This window comes from Lactuca virosa, chromosome 5 (genome assembly GCF_052849685.1).
Source record: "Lactuca virosa cultivar CGN04683 chromosome 5, Lactuca_virosa_CGN04683_v6, whole genome shotgun sequence".
Lineage (NCBI taxonomy): Eukaryota > Viridiplantae > Streptophyta > Magnoliopsida > Asterales > Asteraceae > Lactuca > Lactuca virosa.
In genome coordinates, this window is record NC_136430.1 from 241,313,097 (window position 1) to 241,319,096 (window position 6,000).

Below are 6,000 nucleotides of genomic sequence, written 5' to 3' on the forward strand. Positions count from 1 at the left end.
CCAAAATTGTGCGATTTTAAAAATATTTACCATTTATGTTAAATTTTATACCAAAATCAAAATTAGAAGGTAGAATAAAAAGAAGGAAAATTGAATTATCAAGATAATTACCTTTTTGTTTTGTTCACATTTGTGTAACTTCTTTTTTACACATTTAGGTAACGAACTTGTTGGAAGTGCTCACATATGACCATTTATGACATGTTGTAACTTGCTACTGATGGTCATAATGGTCATATGTGAACCCTTCCTACAAGTTTGTTACTTAAATATGTAAAAAAAATGAAGTTACCCAGATATGAACAAAACGAAAAGGTAATTACCCTAATAAGTCAACTTCCCATCACAAATATATTTTAGTTTTGCTCAAAAAAACAAAATAAATATTCTAATTTTAAGTTTTTTTTCCAACCAAAATGAAACTAGTAAGATAATCGTAAGGAATTAAGTATGGTCTTTTAACCCAATCAACCCACAACGTGTTTTTTTTAAAGACAATTATTGATCTAACCAAATTCTTTAATGACTTCTCACTTTTTAGCTAAAATTTAGGACTTAGCCCAAAATAGCCCTCAAAACCGTATGTAATTAAAATGGTTTACTGTTTCGCCCCTTTACCTACGGTTTCGGATTTAGTACATAAGGAATTTGTTTTCATAATTTAATACGAAACCAAACCGTAGACCTTAAAATGGTCTACTGTTTCCTCTTAATGGTCTAATGTTTCGTCAAAAAACCTACGGATTTGGGATTTTTTTGGATATTTGACTATTATTTGCTAGAAGTTGACTGATACTTCATGCATTTTGACTATTGTACTAAGTATATATTACAAACATGATCTTTTTTAGAGTAAAAGTTAGTGTTTTCTTTTTCTTGATCTTGTTTCTCTCAAAAATCATAATATGAGTTAAAGTGAGTAGCCAAAAAGAATCTCAAAACCTTAGGTTTTTTTGACGAGACAATAGACCATTTTAGATCTACTATACAGTAGACCATTCATTTAGAGGAAACAATAGACCATTTTAAGGTCTACGGTTTCGTACTGAATTATGAAAAAATTCCTTATATACTAAAGCCAATACCGTAGGTAATGGACAAAACAGTAGACCATTTTAATTACCTACGGTTTTGATGGCTATTTTGGGTTAAGTCCTAAACTTTGGCTAAAAAGTAAGGAGTAGTCAAGAGTAAGAAGTAGTCACAATCGCTTCAAAAATTGATTCATTGCGCATCTGAGTCCAAAGAATACAATCTTATCACGATATAAGCAAATCATCACGGGTAATAACTAATAAGTACTACAACATGCAAACATACCTATTAGTCAAATATTTGTGCATTATACGAGTTAAATTATATATTAAATTTTTTGACAAATATGTTGTTGAAAATGATTATACTATTAATATTAACTATCAAATAATATTTTTTACACTAAATTGCTATCATAGTCACGGGGGGAACACGAGTGTTAGAAGTAGGGGGCCGAATTAAAAGGCTTATTGACATGAAAACCCTACGAAGTTTTGCTTCCGCCCTTAATTGGTCATCAATTTTTTTGACCCTATGATGTCATTTAAATAGCTTAATAATGTTTTAAAAAGGTATTCTGTTAATTGTCGTTACAACTCGCGTTTAGATAAATGACATGTATACAAAATTCATGCCACATAGACACATTTTGTTGACTTGGGCAACACATCACCCTCTATTTAAGAGATGGATGTCTTGAAACCAGAAGACACACTTCTTTCCCCTTTTACGATCTAAACCTTTCAGCTCCATCTTCCACGTCTTCATCAGGCTCATCCTGTCAAGAAGGTCATGAAACAATTGATGAACTCGTACCAAACGAGCCTTGTAGCCATGACGGTAAACCTCCTGCGAATCTACGCGAGTCTTGGAGTGGAAAAAACCTTGCTAGACGATTCTTCAACTGTCACACCCCCTGTCGAGGCGGCGAAACATGTCGGGTTGTGCGACGTAGTTCATGGATCTCAAGAAATTTGGATATATAGCACAAGTACAACGATAAAAAACAATAGTTGTATTCCATATTGAAGCTTAAATACAAGGTTTTTACAAATAATAATAGAGTACAAGAATTACCTTAAAAAGGTAGGCAAATATAACAAAAACTAGAAAAACTAGGTCGCCTGGAATCCATGACGATTCCTTCATTGACATGCATGTTTAGTGATTTCCTGAGAATACATGTAGTTTTGAGGGCCAACAAAATGTTGGTGAGAGTTATAGGTTTTCTGATAATGTAGAAATGATACTTTTAAAATGACCAAAAAGTATTGGATTTGTAAGTAAAACCATATTTACTAAATGTTTTATAAAGAGAAACCAACTCAATGGTTTGTAGAGAGAGAAAGAGAGAGATAGAGAGAGAGAGAGTTAAACAAGTTAATGTTTATAGTGAGTCCTATAACCGAGCTATGTGACTAGAGTACCCCTTACAATGCTTCATTGGACGTCATAGAAATGACTTAAGATATTTATCAACTGCTTCGACTTGACTGTCGTGGTTGTAGCTAGTAACCGTATGTGGGGGTGTCAACCCGTATAGATCTATACATATGTATCTCGCTACGAGGATTAACAATTATAGAGGTGTGGGTCTACTAAGTGTTGTACTTAGTTAATGAATAGTGCCTCACTATAAAAGCCATTAACTAATGTACATGAATAAATACCCACCCTATCTTATACATGGATAAGCATCCGAGGCGTAATGAGCGAGAGTGAATAGCCCTAACTTATACGTGGATAAGTCACTAGGCAAATGATTTACGATGAATAAAGTATTTACTATAGAAGCCGAGTATGTTTGATAAGTATATATGTAAAGGTGTAAGATAATCGCTTTAATAAAATGGTAAATCTCATGGTAGTGTACACAAGTGCATTTATAAATCCAAGTTATAAGATTTATAACTTATATATATATATATATATATATATATATATATATATATATATATATATATAGAGAGAGAGAGAGAGAGAGGAAGGATATTTGAGAACTCAAAGTTTCTCAAGAACCCGAGAACCGATCGTGAGCCGTTAGATCAAAATAATAAAAGGCTAGGATGATTTGTGGCGTTTTTGTAAATACTTTAAGAAAAAGAACACGGGGGCATCATAATTATTATGAATCAGAGCCATTTTAGTAAACAAATAATTCAGACCCCTATCATCAAATTGAATCACGTCAACCTCCACCTCTCTCTCTCTCTCATCCCGACTCCTATCGTCGCATCGCCTCCACCTCCTCGTCGGAGATGAAGTCTTCATCCGTCAAAACCCAATGTTCTGCAACTTGCAATCTCTAGAAATAATGTCAGTCAGGCCCAACAGCGCAACTTTTATGGCGCAAGCTATGAATGTTGATAATCCTCACCGTGAAACATTCCATAAGTTCTTCGAGTGTTGGATCTGCAATCAGAATTCCTACCTTGAAGAACTTGTCTCCGTCTCTAACAACCACAACCCGACCGAAAATGACGACGCCGTACTGATTCCATTGATCGAGAGAGTTGTCAGGCATTACGAGCAGTACTACCAGGCGAAATCAAATTGGGAGAAATGAGATGCGATTTTGATGTTTTCGCCTACGTGGCGAAGCAAGCTGGAGGATGCGTTTCTGTGATCGGAGGATGGCGGCCGACGTTAGCAATCCATCTTCTGTAATCGAAATCAGGAATTCAATTAGAGCCTAAAATCGGTGATCTAATTGGTGGATTGAAGATTGGAGATCTAGGAGATTTGTCACCAAACCAGATGAATCGAATCGACGACGAAGTAGATACTAAGAAGTAACTTTCATTCTTGATAAGGTTTGATTTTAGTTGCACTTTTGGGTTTATCTGCCTTCTTTTCCATGGCCGAGACTTCGATCACCACTCTTTCACCTTGGAAGGTTTCTGTCTCGTTTTTGATTACCTACATTGAGATACTGGTGCCTCAATATAGTATTTTATTCACATGTGAGAGAGCTAGCTAAAAAAGAAGATGAAAATGGCGTCTTCAAGCTCCTTCGTACTGATATCACACGATTCCTCACCACCATTCTCATTGGCACAACGTAAACCTTACAATTTCTTTTCGTTTCCAATTAAATCTTGTTATTAACAATCATAATCTTGTTTCCAGTGTAGTCAACATCGGAGCTACTGCCCTTTTCATTGAAGCAGCAACAACAGTGTTTGGTGAAGCTGGTGTTAGTGCTGCAACTGGTGTCATAACTGTATGTATCCAAAACCTAATTTTCAAATCAATACAAGAAAATTTCATCTTAAAAACCTAAATGATTTGGTTTTTAATTTAATTTCAGGTTGTTGTATTACTTCTCACTGAAATCACCCCCAAAAGTATAGTTGTTCATAATGCTACTGTTGTTGCTAGGGCTGTGGTAAGTGAATTTATTTGCATCTTATTAACAAAAAAATTTGCATTTTAATATTATTTCAAATTAATTAATGTCTAAAATAATACATAGGTGCGTCCAGTTGCATGGCTCTCAATTGTTCTATATCCAGTTGGAAGAGTTGTAACTTTTCTTTCAATGGGAATGCTTAAAATTCTTGGGTTAAAAGGGAAAAGGTTAGCCATTTGACATTTCTTTCAAAATGTAAATACTAAACACTTTAAATTTCATTTAATTTTTTAACAATTTATAATTAAATTTTGCAAAAGTGAGCCATTTGTGACAGACGATGAACTCATGTTGATGTTGAGGGTTGCTGAGTTGAGTGGGGGCCACTGAGGAAGAAGAACAAGTATGCATATCATATTATCATGATTATAAATTTATAATCCATGTCAAGTTTTCATTTTTTTTAATAGCAGAATAATATTTAAATTCAAATTTTTATTTAATACAGGATATGATTGAGAATGTGTTGGAGATAAAAGATACTCATGTGAAGGAGGTTATGAGTTATGACTCCTCTTATAGATGTAGTTGTAGTTGATTCTGGAGCAATATTAGTTGATTTTCATCACTTATGGGTGACTCATCAATACTCTAGGTAAAATTTTACAACAGTTTTTTTAAAAGTAATTTTTTTATTTAAAAATAACTAATAATTGTTGAGTTGGACTCATAGGGTGCCAGTATTTGAGCAACGAATTGATAACATTGTTGGTGTGGCTTATACAATGGATTTGTTGGATCTTGTTCAGAAAGTAAGTTGATTTTGAATTATTTTATTTTATGTTGTTGTTATTTATTAAGATTATATAATTTATCTTGAAATATGTGAAGGGAGATATGCTGGAAACTGCTATGGTGGGAGAGATTGCTCATAAGCCTACTTATTTTGTCCCTGGTAAGATTGTATATTTGGTAGTCATATTATGATATATTCATAGATTTGTAAAATTATAAAACTTGGAGAAAAAAGAATATTGTTAATTAGGTGAGAAAAAAGAATCTTGTTAATTAGGTTAAAGTTTGCCCAAATTGTGATTTTGATGCATACAAACTCCTAATTTAGTCAGAGAATTAGATTATTATCATAATTATTTAGTTTCTTTAAGGGTTAATCACAAAAATACTAAAATAGGAGATGCATACTAACAAAATCACCATTTTTTTCATACATATAACACAAAATAATCACCCATTTCACAAGTGAATGACATATGAATTACATGTGATTCACATATAATTCACATATGAATTACATGTGATTCACATGTAAATCACATATGAATTACATGTGATTCACATGTAAATCACAAGTGAATCACATATGAATTACAAGTGAATCACATATGAATTACATGTGATTCACATGTAATTCATATATAAATTACATGTGATTCACATGTAAATCACAAGTGAATCACATATGAATTACAAGTAATTCACATATGATTCACATGTAAATCACATGTAATTCACATATGATTCACTTGTGATTCACATGTAAATCGCAAGTGAATCACTTATGAATTACATGTGATTCACATGTAAATTACATA

The 6,000-nt window shown here is 33.1% G+C and overlaps 1 pseudogene; it reads left to right on the forward strand.

Moving 5' to 3' along the window:
- The first annotated feature begins 1,869 nt into the window (after positions 1 to 1,869).
- Positions 1,870 to 5,459, forward strand: LOC145112545 (putative DUF21 domain-containing protein At3g13070, chloroplastic; annotated as a pseudogene).
- The last annotated feature ends 541 nt before the right edge of the window (positions 5,460 to 6,000 follow it).